Below are 14,986 nucleotides of genomic sequence, written 5' to 3'. Positions count from 1 at the left end.
TGACCCCCACATTCTCACCACCTGTTTCTTTGTTTGATCACCAGTAAATAATCTGCACTTCCAGAGCTCAGAGTCTTTGCAGCCTCCACACTTGCGATGGCTCCCTGGACCCACTTTCTCTCTCAAACTGTCTTTTCTCATTCCTTTGACTCCACCAGACTTCGTCACCCCCATGACCTGGTGTTAGGTCCAATCACTCCAACATTCCTGGAGCCCAACATGGAGCAACAAAGACCCCGGTGAAGGAACACTAGAGCGTGTGAAAGCAGAGGATGCATCATCAAAGGACACCCCAGGATGACTGAAAGAAGCTTGGTGGGAAGGCTGAGCACTTGGAAGAACCAGGGTAACAATGGGACAAAGTGAAAGCGAACATTCTGCTTATTTAAATTTCTCAAGGCATTTATTATGCAGAGGGGGAGTGAAAGTTAGAACTCAGAATTTGTTATCTTTAGCACAGTAAAGCAGTCTTGCTCATGGTTCCTGGAACAAGGGACTATGGAGCTGGATGAATGGGAGAGAATTGGCAGAGATTTTTAAAAAGGCATATAAAGATGGAGCAAAAATTCCAGTGTCCATTTGGTCAATGTGCGTGCTAATAAAGGCAGCTCTTGAGCCATTTCAAACAGATGATGAGGCAGATTCAGATGAGGAAGAGGAGGATGAGTGTAAAGAACTAACTTCAGATTCTGAATGTGAGGAACAGCAACCAGAGGAAATTAAAGAAAAGAAAGGGAAACTGAAAAAAGTATGTTTTTCTACATGCTCAGCTCCACCTGCTGAATTAAGGGAATGGCCACCTCCTCTCTCTCCCTTTAATGGGTGAGAAAATGAATTAGCTGAAAAACTTACCACTCCTGTAATTACAACATTAAAACCTGGAGCAATTGGTGGTGCTATATAAAATTATATTCAAAAAGCTAGAGTCGAGGGAGACCTTGAAGCATGGCAATTTCCAGTTACTATAGGACAACCTCTTTCAGGAAACACAGGCATACCCAGCACAGCCAGTGCCTTTACAAACATACAATTGTTCCCCACCACAGCAGGCACTGCTGCTGTAGACTTCTGCAGCACAATTTCCATCTCCTTACTTCCTGGGGAGCCACCAAGAAAGGTCCCTAAGGGAGTTGGGGGACCCTTACCCTCAGGAACAGTCAGTCTATTACTTGGAAGGTCTAGTCTAAACTTGAAAGGTGTCACTGTGCATACGGGAATAATTGACTCTGATTATACTGGAGAAATTCAATTAGTTTTTAGCTCCTCGACTTCGTGGTTTGCCTCCCCAGGAGAAAGAATTGCTCAGTTGTTGCTGTTACGTTACATAAAACTAGGAAGCAGCACAGTGAAAGGAACAGGAGGCTTTGGTATTACTAATCCAGTAGCAAAGGCTGTATATTGGGTTAATCAAGTGTCTGACAAAAGATGTATTTGCACAGTAACTATTCAGGGAAAAGACTTTGAAGGACTAGTAGATACTGGAGCTGATGTCTCTATTATTGCTATAAATCAATGGCCCTGGTGCTGGCCTAAGTAAAAGGCATCCACTGGTATTGTTGGAGTAGGAGCTGCTTTGGAAACTTTCCAAAAGTTCCTTGATTTTACCGTGTCAAGGGCTGGATGGCCAGGAAAGGACAATCCAACCTATTACACCTATTCCTGTCAATTTATGGGGTAGAGACTTATTGCAACAATGGGGTGCCCACCAAATATCTGAAGATCTATTATGAACCACAGCATGTATTGGATCCCCCTGTACAGTGCAAATTGAAGGTTTGAGAATCCTCAATTTGCTTTCTCTGTGTCTTCTCTTAGAACGGGTCTGTTTCTCATTATCAGTGGAAAGTTTTACCTCATGGTAAGTATAGCCAAAGAGTAACTCAAAAAGTGAGTTAACAAATGCTTCAGCAATGGCATACCTCCTGGCTACAACCACAAAAGTTTTTGCTTTTGTTTCACTAGATTTACTAATGTGGGGTCGAGGGTATGCTTGTGTTTTTGCAGGAGATGAATGAACCATGTGGGTGCAACCCTCATAACGTGGGGACAGACCAAGAAAACAGCACAGGAAGCTGAGAAACTGCTGGAGTGCCAGGGTTTTACCTATAGATGCTTAACAGGCCAATGCTTTCTGACTCAGCTCTTCTCTACCCTGAATACAAGAGACCCTAATAGTTAGACAGGAGTATCATTGCCCCTATTCAGCATGAAGAAGTTACAGAAAATGGACCTTCATCCTTCTGCAACCCCTAGGATTAAGGGTCCTCTTTAAAAGGGAAAGGGGAGATATGTGGGAAGCATTCAAACCAGAGCGACTCCATTTTGAATAAGAGCTAAGTAGAGCTGAGTAAGTAGAGTTAAGTGGGCTAAGTAAGTAGAGCTAGAGATAAATAGGGCTAGAGATAAATAGGGCTAGAGATAAATAGAGCTAGAGATAAATAGAGCTAGAGATAAATAGAGCTAGAGATAAATAGGGATAGATGAAGACTAGCAATATAAGGTCAGTGCCCTAAAGAGGTACTGGTCAGTGCCCTAAAAAGGTACAAAAGTAGAGACTAGCAAAGACTAGCAGAGATTTGCGCAGACAGACAGGAACATTCTGAATTATGGAAATTAGCTATGGCTCAAAGTCCAATCAATCTGAGAGGGCAAATAGGAATAGAGGGGAGAGAGGAAAGGACAAAAATGCTCTTTCTTTTCTCTCCAACAGAACCTTTTGGATTCAAAGTTGTGCTAGCAATAGGAAATGTTACTCTTGATATAAATACATACTTTATTACAAGCCCCAAATTTCACTTGTTTACCTGCATTAATTCAACCTTTGATAAAAATCAAACTATCTTGATAATTAAAGGCAGGCAAGGAGTTTGGATCCCTGTGTCTCTAAATAGACCATGGGAGACATCACCATCTATTTATATTGTAACTGAGATCCTTAAAAACTCTTATCCCATTCCAACAGATTTATAGTTGAAGGCCATTGGAGGCTCTACATTTGTGGGTTTTGTTCTGCTGGTTGTGTGCTTGTGCTGTCTCTTTTTAGTCTGCAGATGCGGAAGCCACCTCTGAAGAGAAAGCAGCCATGAAGAACAAGCAATGAGAGCTGTGGTGGTTTTACAAAAAAGAAAATGGGGGCATGTTGGGAAAAGCTGAGTGTTGGGAGAAGCTGAGGGAGCACAGAAGTGTACACCACCTGTGACATTGGGTGTAATATCATCCACTTCCTTCTGGATGTTAGGAACAATATCACGGAGGGGTGTATGCCCCCAGCTATTTTGGGAATAATATTCTCTTCCCCCGTAGATATTAGAAACAATATCACAGGGGCTGTGTAGACCCTCTGCGATATTAGGAGTAATATAATCATCTTCCCACCTGGATATTAGGAACAATATCATAATGGGGGTGTACACCCTTTGCGATATTGGGAGTAATATTATCCTCTCCCCACCCCCCGGATATTAGGAACAATATTACAGGTCGGCGTACACCCACTGTGATATTAAGAGTACTATCGGCTGGGCGCGGTGGCTCACGCTTGTAATCCTAGCACTTGGGGAGGCCGCGGCAGGGGGATTGCCTGAGCTCAGGAATTCGAGACCAGCCTGGGCAACACGGTGAAACCCCATTTCTACTAAAATACAAATAATTAGCCGGTCGTGGCTGCGTGCGTTTGTAATCCCAACTACTCAGTAGGCTGAGGCGGGAGAATTGCTTGAACCCGAGAGACGAAGGTTGCACTGAGCCGATATGGCGCCACTGCACTTCAGCCTGGGAAACAGAGTGAGACTCTGTCTCTTAAAAAATAAAAAATTTAAAAAAAAAAGCCAGACGCGGTGGTTCATACTTGTAATCCCAGCACTTTGGGAGGTCAAGGCGGGCAGATCACGAGGTCAGGAGATCGAGACCATCCTGGCTAACACGGTGAAGCCCCGTCTCTACTAAAAATACAAAAAAAATTAGCCGGGCGTGGTGGCGGGCGCCTGTAGTCCCAGCTACTTGGGAGGCTGAGGCAGGAGAATGGCGTGAACCCAGGAGGCAGAGCTTGCAGTGAGCCAAGATCGCGCCACTGCACTCCAGACTGGGCCACACAGCGAGACTCCGTCTCAAAAAAAAAAAAAAAAAAAAAAAGAGTAATATCATCTTCTCCCTTCCTGGGTATCAGGAACAATATCACAAGGGGAGTGTACACCCCCTGCGATATTCGGAATAATATCATCCTCTCCACCCCTGGATATTAGGAACAATATCACAGGGGGTGTACATTCCCTGAGATATTGGGAGTAATATCATCCTTCTTCTGGTTATTAGGAACAATATCACAGAAGGGTATACAATTCCTGCAATATTGGGAGCAATATTATCCCTTCCCCCTCTGGATATTAGAAACAATATCCCATGTGTACACCCCCTGCAATATTGGGAATAATATCATTCTCTCCCCCTGTGAATATTAGGAATAACATTACAGGGGCGTTGTATACCCCCTGCGATATTGGAAGTAATATGGTTTCCCCCCCTAAATATTAGGAACAATATCACAAGGGGGGTGTACACCCCCGGCAATATTGGGAGTAGTATTCTCTCCCCCCGCCTGAATATTAGGAATACTGTCACTGGGGTGGTGTACACCCCCTGAGATATTGAGAGTAATATCATGCTCTTCCCCCCGGATATTGAAAACAATATCACAGCAGGGTTTACACTCCCTATGATATTGGTAGCAATATCATCCTCTCTTCCACCTGATTCTCTGTAGGACACGCACAGGGACTTTGTGAGAACAACAAAGAAAGAAAGCCAAGAGGTGAGAACACAAATGTCTGCCCTTAGGAGGATGCCCAGGCGGGTGCTGGGGCAGGGAGCCTGGGGAGGCCATTCGGGCTGACAGCAGCCAGGATTTGTGTGTCCAGTAGAGGGCGACCCTTCACACTGCTGGCTTTCGAAAGACTCCATTTTATGAAAGTGTAATTAAAACAAGGCTGCCATTAGGGGCTGCAAAGGTGATGAGCTCTTGCCTCTTCTGGCTTGTGGAGGCTATGACATTCCTTGTCTCATGCCCACATATCGCATTGCCCTTTCTCCCCAAATTCAGGCTCACATCGCCTTCTTCTGAACTGAATCTCTCTCTGCCTCCCCCCTTACAAAGACACTTGTGGACCAGGTGCAGTGGCTCATGCCTGTAATCCCAACACTTTGGAAGGCTGAGGGAGGTGGATCACCTGAGGTCAGGAGTTCAAGACCAGCCTGGCCAACATGGTGAAACCCCATCTCTACTAAAAATATGAAAAATTAGCCAGACGTGGTGGCAGACGCCTGTAATCCCAGCTACTTGGGAGCCTGAAGCAGGAGAATCACTTGAACCCAGGAGACGGAGGTTGCAGTGAGCCGAGATTGCACCATTGCACTCTAGCCTGGGCAACAAGAGCGAAACTCCATCTCAAAAAAATAAAAATAAAAATTTAAAAATTTAAAAGGACATTTGTAATTCCATTAGGATCTAGCCAGATAATCCAGGAGAACCTCCCAACCCTGAGATATTTAACCTAGCCACGCATGGTGCTGCAATCCCAGCACTTTGGGAGGCCGAGCTGGGAAGATCTCTTGAGCTCAGTTCAAGACCAGCCTGGGCAACATGGTGAAACCCTGTCTCTACTAAAAATACAAAAATTAGCCAGACATGGTGGCACAAACCTGTAGTCCCAGCTACTTAGGAGGCTGAGGCACAAGAATCACTTGAACTCAGGAGGTAGAGGTTGCAACGAGTGGAGATCACCTCACTGCACTCCAGCCTGAGCAACAGAGCCACACTCCATCTCAAAAGAAAAAAAAAAAAGGTATTTAACCTTATCACATATGTAAAAGCCCTTTTGCCATAGAAAGTCACTTTCACAGGTCACAAGCTATAATTCCCATTTATGTGGGGGGCCCTTATTCAGCCCACCACACAATTGGAACTTCAGAATATTCAGTCTTCATGCACAGAAGTGTTTGTATAAAAGCCTCCATTTCCTGCCCTGCATACTAGAGCATGGTAAAGTCTTTTCCTCTTAGTCATACCTCCTTCTGCTGCCCTGGAACTAGATGGGGTTCCCTTGCCTCTCCCCAGCTCTGACATCTGAAATTGGTGCCAGTTTACCACATCGTACACTCATTGGACAGGCCACATTCTATCAGATCAACATAAATCCCACGTGACTTCAGGGGTTAATCATAACATAACTTGGTCTGAAACCAACAGAACTGCTTATTTGTCTTCCATGGATTCATGTATTTCATATATACTGAACAGGATCATGGAAAGTTTAATGGAGATGGGAGCTGATTATTTCACCCAAGAGATAGGAAAATTGCTAGAAGATAAATTAATGGCATATGGAATGACAATGGCGACTATCTTAAGGCTGATGCTTATGTTTCCAGTCAAGAAGATACTGATATGTGTACTAAGGAAAACAGCTTCATTTATATACAACCTGTTGTACATGAGGAAACATTCTAAAGACGACATATATTTCTTCAGAAAGATGATGGGACACCAACCAGAACAAGTAAGTGTTGCTTAATTTCTATTTATAAATCTAGCATGATCTGTGCATTAAGTAGGGAAATCTTAAAAGACAACATCACATACTAGTGGTAAAAAAAAAGATGCAACATGAAAAAGTAACAGCATGAATACGTACAATTTCTATTTTTGAATTGAAAAACTAAATTTTAAAAAAATTAGCAGCTTGTGAGTGCATTACTAATGATAAATTCTATATCTTTTTTTTTTTTTCCCCTGAGACAGTCTCGCTCTGTCACCCAGGCTGGAGTGCAGTGGCACGATCTCGGCTCACTGCAACCTCTACCTCCAGGGTTCAAGCAATTCTCCTACCTTAGCCTCCCGAGTAGCTGAGACTACAGTCGCACACCATCAAGCCTGGCTAATTTTTGTATTTTAGTAGAAACAGGGTTTCCCCATATTGTTCAGGCTGGTCTCAAACTCCTGACCTCTGGTGATCCACCCATCTTGGCCTCCCAAAGTGCTGGGATTACAGGCATGACCCACCGTGCCCAGCCAAATTCTGTAACTCATACCCATCTTTCTGAGATTACACAAAAGTTTTGCTTCCTGAATTGACGATGTTCCTGTGGTCTTACCTATCACTGCCGAGCAATTTACATTGTGACTATTACTTTCATCTCACTAACTCCTCCTCCAGTAAAAAAAAAAAATTGTCTTTAAGCTATGGAAATAAAGTGTTACTTGGCTGGAGTAACGTTATGTTGCTGTTTCTGGGGTGACTTCCCTCTGATGCTGGGGTGAGACTGGGCTGTGGGCTGTGGGCTGTGTGCTGAGGAGGAAGTCTGTCAATCTGGAGAGAACCCATTTTCGGTGAGACCTCCATGGGGCTGAGGGACCATGAGCCTGCCTGGGTTTAGAGCATGGGGAGGGCGAAATTCTGGGGTTGAATCCTGGGAATATTTGAGAACTTCTTGCCTCAGGAGGGGAAGATCCCCGGAGAATATGGACAAACTGTGGGTGTCTTGCAGGGCATATCCTAATTTGAGAGGAATCAAGCCAAGGATGGAGTAGCTATGGCCTCCTTAAAGACTGAGGTTGGGGAGTAAACAGGATTCACAATGAGTTCGTTGAGGAAGAAGCCATAAGGGACAATTTTTGGTTGGGACAGAGGAAAGCTGAAGCGCTGCAACTGGGGAGAAAGCCCTGGCAGGGAGAAAGCAACCCTCGAGGGGCCCTGCACACTCTTGAGATGTTAGAGCCTCTAACCTGCTCCAGCACACCCATTTTCTGCACCCTTCTGCACTCTGAGCATTTCAGCCCTCATTCCTCGCTCCCCTTTTCTTGATTCTTTTGGGCAGTGCATACTCCAAGGTCTTCTGGGTCCTCAATTCCCGACCCCCGCTTCTGCAGTCATGGGGGACTCCAGGTACTGCAAGAATTTGAGAGGGAGCTTTGTTGCCTCCGCTCAATTTATTGGATTTTTGGAGCTCCCCACTGTCAAAGTTTAGGGTCCTGGATGTCCACCCTCCCCAACCTGTCCTTTCCATTCTTGGGTCTAAGTTCTCTCCCACACTTCCCACATCATCAGGGCCCTCAATTCCTTCCTCCTTCCCATCCTCATGCCCAGGCTCCTATTTAGCCTCTTACTGGGATCTGGTGTTTTCATGAACCATCAACTTTCTTCGAGCCCTGCTAAGGGGTAAGCAGGACTGAAGGAGGTCTTAGAGAGAGATAGTGGAGATTTTGTTTTTCCACAGCACCCCTCATCCACCCCCACGATGCTGCCACAGCCCCACCCAGACCCCTTTTTCAGAGCAAACTGCCCAAATCGCTCCCAGGTCATTGCTGGACACTGGAAAACACCAGCCTTCACTCTGGAAACCTCTCTCCCCGATGTCTAATTCCCACCCAAGCCTGCCCAGCATCCTCCTCCCTTCCCCCAGCCTGGTGTCCATAATCCTCCTCTGCTCAGACTCCACCTCCCACCCTCCTGCTCTCAAACTCCCTTCCTCTTTTGCAGGCTTCCTGCCTTCAGCTCCACTGCTGCCTCTGCAATATATGCACGCCCTCCACTTCCTCCTCATTCTTACGATGTTCTGCCCCTGTGGGATTCTAACCTCCCTCTCCACTGTGTGCCTTCTTGTCCAGCTCATCTGCTGTCCCTGACCTAACCCTTGGATGCTTGAGTCCCAAGACATTTCTGTCTAGAAATCTATCAGCCTGGCTCCCTAAAAAAACAGACAGGGCCGGGCGTGGTGTCTCACGCCTGTAATTCCAGCACGTTCAGAGGCCGAGGAAGGTGGATCACCTGAGGTTGGGAGTTTGAGACCAGCCTGACCAACATGGAGAAACCTCGTCTCTACTAAGAATACAAAATTAGCCAGACACAGTGGTGCATGCCTGTAATCCCAGCTACTCAGGAGGCTGAGGAAGGAGAATCGCTTGAACCTGGGATGCAGAGTTTACAGTGAGCCGAGATCGTGCCATTGCACCCCAGCCTGGGCAACAAGAGTGAAACTCCATCTCAAAAACAAAAAACAGACAGATACACAAGTGCACACACACACACGTAGCCCAAAAGGCTGCCCTTACCCCAGTCACACCAGAATTAGATTAAAGCACCAGAAATTCCCTGTGGCTGTAATCCCGGCACTTTGGGAGGCCAAGGCAGGAGGATCTCTTGAGCCCAGGAGTTTGAGACCAGCCAGGGAAGCATAGTAACTCTGTCTCTACAAAATAAAAAAATTAAAATAAAAAATAGCCCAGCATGGTGGTACACACTTGGAAGGTCAAGGTCAAAGAATCACTTGAGCCCTGGAGGTCAAGGCTGTGATTATGCCACTGCACTTCAGCCTGGGCAACAGAATAAAACCTTGTGTCAAAAAAGAATTTTTTTTAATAAATAAAAAATTTAAAAATAAAGCCCCAGGCCTTTTTCCCTTGGCTCTGAGTGTGCTTACAGGGGCCCTCCTTAAAGCCACTTCCTTCTCAGGTGGATCTGGGGATCCTCCTTTCCCTTAATGAACTCATTTTCACAGGCGCTGTGCTCCAGAGCTCATACTGTCTCCAGTCTCCCCTCTGCCCAGCACCCTTTCTCTCCTTGCCCTCGCTCTCCACCTCTAACTTCCCACATCCCAAAGATTCTTTGGAGGCTAAAGCAACTCCATCTTGGATGCTGATCCACCATGTTAATTTTTTTTTTTTTTTTTTTTTTTGGAGACAGAGTCTCGCTCTGTTACCCAGGCTGGAGCACAGGGGCATGATCTCAGCTCACTGCAACCTCCGCCTCCCAGGTTCAAGTGATTCTTCTGCCCTAGCCTCCCCAGTAGCTGGGACTACAGGCGCACACCACCACACCCAGCTAATTTTTTTTTTCTCGTATTTGTAGTAGAGATGGAATTTCACCATATTGGCCAGGCTGGTCTTGAACTCCTGACCTGGTGATCTGCCCGCCTCAGCCTCCCAAAGTGCTGGGATTACAGGCATGAGCCACCGTGCCCAGCTGGGAAGAGGATGCTCTATAGATTTCCCCAACAAGAAATGGCTTTGCAGGGCCATTCCAAAATATGTCAAAGAAATATATGTGGAGAAAAATACTTTGATTTCCTTTAGGGAATGTTATCTATTATGTGATGCTATACCAGAATCAGGTTGGAGTCGGTTATCTTATTGCTACAAAGAGTCTGTTCCATCAGTCTTAGGATCTCTATTTTTTCTTCTTATTTCTTGAGACAGGGTCTCACTCTGTCACGCAGTCTGGAGTGCAATGGGGCGATCTTCATTCACTGAAACCTCCGCCTCCCATGTTCAAGTGATTCTCGTGCCTCAGCCCCCTGAGTAGCTGGGATTACAGATGTGTGCCACCACACCCAGCTAATTTTTGTATTTTGAGTAGAGATGGGGTTTTGCCAAGTTGGCCAGGCTGGTCTTGAACACCTGGCCTCATGTCATCTGCCCACCTCGACCTCCCAAAGTGCTGGGATTGCAAATGTGAGCTACTGTGCCCAGCCAGGATCTCTGTTTTAATGTTAGGGCTGGTCACTTTGCATGAACTCCAAAGGGAAGAAATATAATGAGGTGTGTCTGACCCCCTGCCTTCTCATCATGACCTGAATTAGTTTTTCAGGTTTGCAGGGGATACCCTTGGACAAGAAGGGGCTCTATTCAGTTGGTTGGGGGGCTTAGAATTTTGCTTTTTGTTTATAATATTTCTCCTGAAAGAGTTAGGGGCTCACAAGGAATTTCCTTGTGAGCAACTTATGACAAAAGCCATCTGGGAAGATATGTGTCCTTGTGTCACTGGGGTATTCTGGTTTACCCCAATGATAAGGCAATGACACAGGGTTGTGAAATTACAGCTATGTGTTTGGGGAAAAAATAAAGCAGTATTGTATGACTACGTTCCCAAACTTCACTTGCCCTTAGCCATAGTGAGTTTGGGGCCTGGTGATTCTGTTTTCTTTCACAATGAAATAAATACAATTAAATGTATAGAAAGCAAAAAAATAAAAAGTGAGGAATGAGGAACCTCTGATTCCTGAGTGGCCACATAGTTACCCATGGCATAGAGCTACAGTTACTGAAGGTAAAGTTTGCAGGGGAATTTAGAAATGAATCCAACTCTTGGAGGAGTCAGTTTACTGGATACTTAAGAAAAAAAAAAAAAAAAAAGAAAATGCAAACAAAATAAGAAAAAAGGGTAATATTCAATCCCATAGTTATTGTTACCTATCATAGCTAAAGAAAAATTAAAACAGAGTGCTGGCTTCAATCTTGATGCTACACTAAGCTTAGATTTCAGTGAATGTGAGTCTCAGCCACTAGCTCAGAGCCACCTCCCAAGGACAAAATCATATGGGGACAATAGAAAGTATTTCTGAGAATTGTGGTTACCAAGAACCTAGTAACTGTTGGGGAGGAGCAAAACAAAGTACCGAAACCAGAGGGTACAATCTGAATGAGACTGCTATCAGCTTCCGGAGGAGCCTTTACTAAAATGGATGATGACAGTAACTAGATGATGAGAGTGTACAAAGGGGGTGTACACTCCCTGCGAGTATACTAATGGATGATGAGAGTAAAATGGACGATGAGAGTAACTAATGGATGATGAGAGTAAGCAATGTCTTTGGTTTCTTTTTTTTTTTTTTTTTTTGAGCGGAAGTGTCAGTCTTGTTGCCCAGGCTGGAGTGTAATAGCATGATCTCGCCTCACTGCAACCTCCACCTCCCGGGTTCAAGCAATTCTCCTGCCTCAGCCTCCCGAGTAGCTGGGACTACAGGCACTCATCACCACACCTGGCTAATTTTTGTATTTTTAGTATTTTCTGGTGAGGGTCCAGTTTTCTGAAAACAACTCAGAGACATATGTTAAGATGTTATCTTTAGTTTTCATAGGGAACCAAATATGTTATGACTCCAATTTCCTTGGCTATTGTTTTAAGTTACCATTACCTTCTCGTTGATCAAGTTGCTCATTTACTTCTCAAGGCTAGCTAGATGCCTGGAATTTCCCTTGAAGGAAGTCAAGATTTTCCTTTATCTCCATACTGGCTGAGGGGGATAGAGTAAGCCCCTAAGAGGGGTCCCTGCTCCATCTCAAGGAGCTGCTGGATTCTACAGTGCCTAACAAACAGCTCTTGCCCTGACCGACAAAGAGCTGCTTGCTTTCTGGATAGCAATTCCAAAGTGAACAGACAACATCCTGTTTGGAAGACTGCCACTCTGTTAGAAGAAGCATCAGGGAAACCTTTCTTTTGAGCTATTTATAACTAACAGCAATTGACCAAGTATACTTTTGTGAGCGAAATTGACCTTTCTCCCTACAAGAATTCTCCAAAATTTGGAAACTATTTGTGAGTATTTTTACTTATGGCAATATAATTATTGGCACAAGCTCAATCAGATTCGGTTTTCTTTCATAACAGGAACCATTGGAGATACTCGTTACTCTTTGAAGGCTTACAGTGGAATGAATTCAAATACGACTTATTTGAGGAATTGAAGTTGACTTTATGGAGCTGATAAGAATCTTCTTGGAAAAAAAAAGACTGGATATATTTTCAATATGCTTTCCTTTTAAGGTCCCGCACCTGTGGAAAGTAAAGAATGTCACTTTCTGACAGGCTCAGGAACCTCAAGTTATGTAGGGATCTCAAGAAGATTGGGGGAATTCACCCAGTTCATACAGGTGAAATTGCTGTTGCAAAGATTATGAATATGAGAGAAGTCCAGCATGGCTGACTTCATCTCATGTCTGGCCTCAGGCTGGCTGCCCTTGCTCACTGTTGGGCATAGGCCAAGCTAGCCATGGGAGGAATGTAGTTTATAGTTTAACTCTGAAGCAAGGATGATAATAGTCTCTCCCTAAAATGAACCCCTTCCTTGCTCAGGGACTGAAACTACCTTTTTACGACAAATGAAAGCCCGCAAGATTAAGACTGTGAGAGGGGCCTGAATTCTGCTAAAATGCAGGTGTAGCTGACTGATAACCAGTCATTGTCCCACAGCTTGCCTTTCTATAATCTGTTGCTCCTCAGGAATCACATGGCCAGAGGTCCTGAGATTTCCAGTCCTGTGACCCCCACCCAGAGATGGACTTAGTGCATGAGGACCATTTTCCACACCCCTATGATTTCATTCTCAAACAATCAGCACCCATTCCCTAGCTCCCTGCCTGCCAAATTATCCATAAAAGTCCTAGCCCCTGAGTTATTAGGGAGATTGATTAATAATCCCAGTCCTACCCCTTGGGTTGCTCTGATTTAATTAAACCTTCTCTACTGCAATACCACAGACTCAGTGAATTGGTTTTGTCTGTGCAATGGGCAAGAAGAACCTGTTGGGTGGTTATACAGGTACTACAAGCACAGTCTGATGGCAAATTATTGGTTTTGCTTCCTGCCCTTCATGTTTCTAAACATCTAGTCCAAAATTACTCGTGAAAGGTCCAGCAAAGCCAATTTTAAAAGAGGCTATATGGCCAATCACTATTCTTTCTGCACATTATTGCAAATAATCAGGCCACGGCTGGGCACAGTGGCTCATGCCTGCAATCCCAGCACTTTGGGAGGCTGAGGCAGGTGGATCACCTGAGATCAGGAGTTCAAAACCAGCCTGGGCAACATGGTAAAACCCTGTCTCTACTAAAAATACAAAATTAGCTGGGCATGGTGGCATGCACCTGTAATCCCAGCTACTTGGGAGGCTGAGGGAGGAGAAGCACTTGAACCTGGGAGGCAGAGATTGCAATGAGCTGAGATCACACCACTGCACTCCAGCCTGGGCAATAGAGTGAGACTTTGTCTCAAATAATAATAATAATAATCAGACCAAGTATAATGAAATTAAAATTTATTTTGCAAATAAATTGGTCCTACTATAATTTATCCTTCATAGAAATGTGGAAACTGAAGATTAAAAAAATTAGGTTTCAGAAGAAAACTATACTATACCTGTTATTAGATTCTAGCCCTAAACATTGTTTTTGAGGTTTTTATTATTTACCTGCAATTTGGACTAAATTCGGAATTATTTCCTGACTACAAGTATCCAAAGAATAAATGGATTTTCTTTTTTTATGATAGTTTTGGTTGGCTTCTAATGCAACAACAATTTTTATTGTAATCCTGTGTGCATTCTATTCCTACTATTCAAATTATTAATGTTACAGATATTTCATTGTAGTACTTCTGAATTAACCAAAATCACAGTGTTCTGAAGATGATTCTACAAAGTATGCTGTTTTCTACAAAGGCTGCTGATGATTTCTACAAAGCTTGCCGTATTGTTGCTGTGGCCTCTGCTTAAAAAAGTAGAAAACACATTGATGCAGCACGTTCACCCCAACCTCCCTGCCTAAAGGCTCAGGGACCAGCGCAGAAGAGGAAGGTGCATGAGATTGTAAGAGCCGAATTAGGGGGATGGAGTGTGGAGGATAAGGACACTTCATCTTGGACGCTCACCGCCAAATTGACTTCTGATGAAAGCCAGCTCCAGAAATGTGCCTACAGTTTCTACTTTCACCTAAACCCTGCCCTTAGTCAAATCCTTCTCTTCTTCTAAGCAATCAACTTCAATTCCTTGTACAACCCACAGTAAAAAAGGGCTTTTATACCATTCTATCTTATTGCATGTAAGCCTTGGGTCTGGGAGGTAACAGTGTGGGATTCCACCATCTCATCTCCCTGCCACCCAAACATGCCCGCTCTTCTTTAAGCAATATTAAATTTGATTTGTCAGCCTCTTCTTCAGACTCTCAGCTTCTTTGGCCTTTGGGAGTAGATTTGCATATGCCTGCTCAAAACAGGATGTTCTGGGGGTTTGGGGGTGCTATTTTGTTTTGTTTTTTGTTTTGTTTAGAGACAGGGTCTCACTCTGTCACCCAGGTTGGAGTGAAGTGGTGCAATCATGGCACATTGCAGCCTTGAACTCCTAGGCTCAAGCAATCCCCCCACCTTGGCCTCCCAAAGTTCTG

At 44.5% G+C, this 14,986-nt stretch overlaps 1 long non-coding RNA gene across 1 annotated transcript in view; it reads left to right on the top strand.

Moving 5' to 3' along the window:
* Positions 1–14,748, top strand: part of LOC134760748 (uncharacterized) — a 151,602-nt gene extending 136,854 nt beyond the window's left edge. Inside the window, exon 4 of the long non-coding RNA XR_010138689.1 lies at positions 12,438–14,748. This is a non-coding gene — a long non-coding RNA (uncharacterized LOC134760748). The remainder of the gene's footprint in view (positions 1–12,437) is intronic.
* The last annotated feature ends 238 nt before the right edge of the window (positions 14,749–14,986 follow it).

Source organism: Pongo abelii, chromosome 20 (assembly GCF_028885655.2).
Source record: "Pongo abelii isolate AG06213 chromosome 20, NHGRI_mPonAbe1-v2.0_pri, whole genome shotgun sequence".
NCBI lineage: Eukaryota > Metazoa > Chordata > Mammalia > Primates > Hominidae > Pongo > Pongo abelii.
The sequence above is the reverse complement of the archived record's forward strand: the minus strand, read 5'-3'. Positions and strand labels throughout refer to the sequence as shown.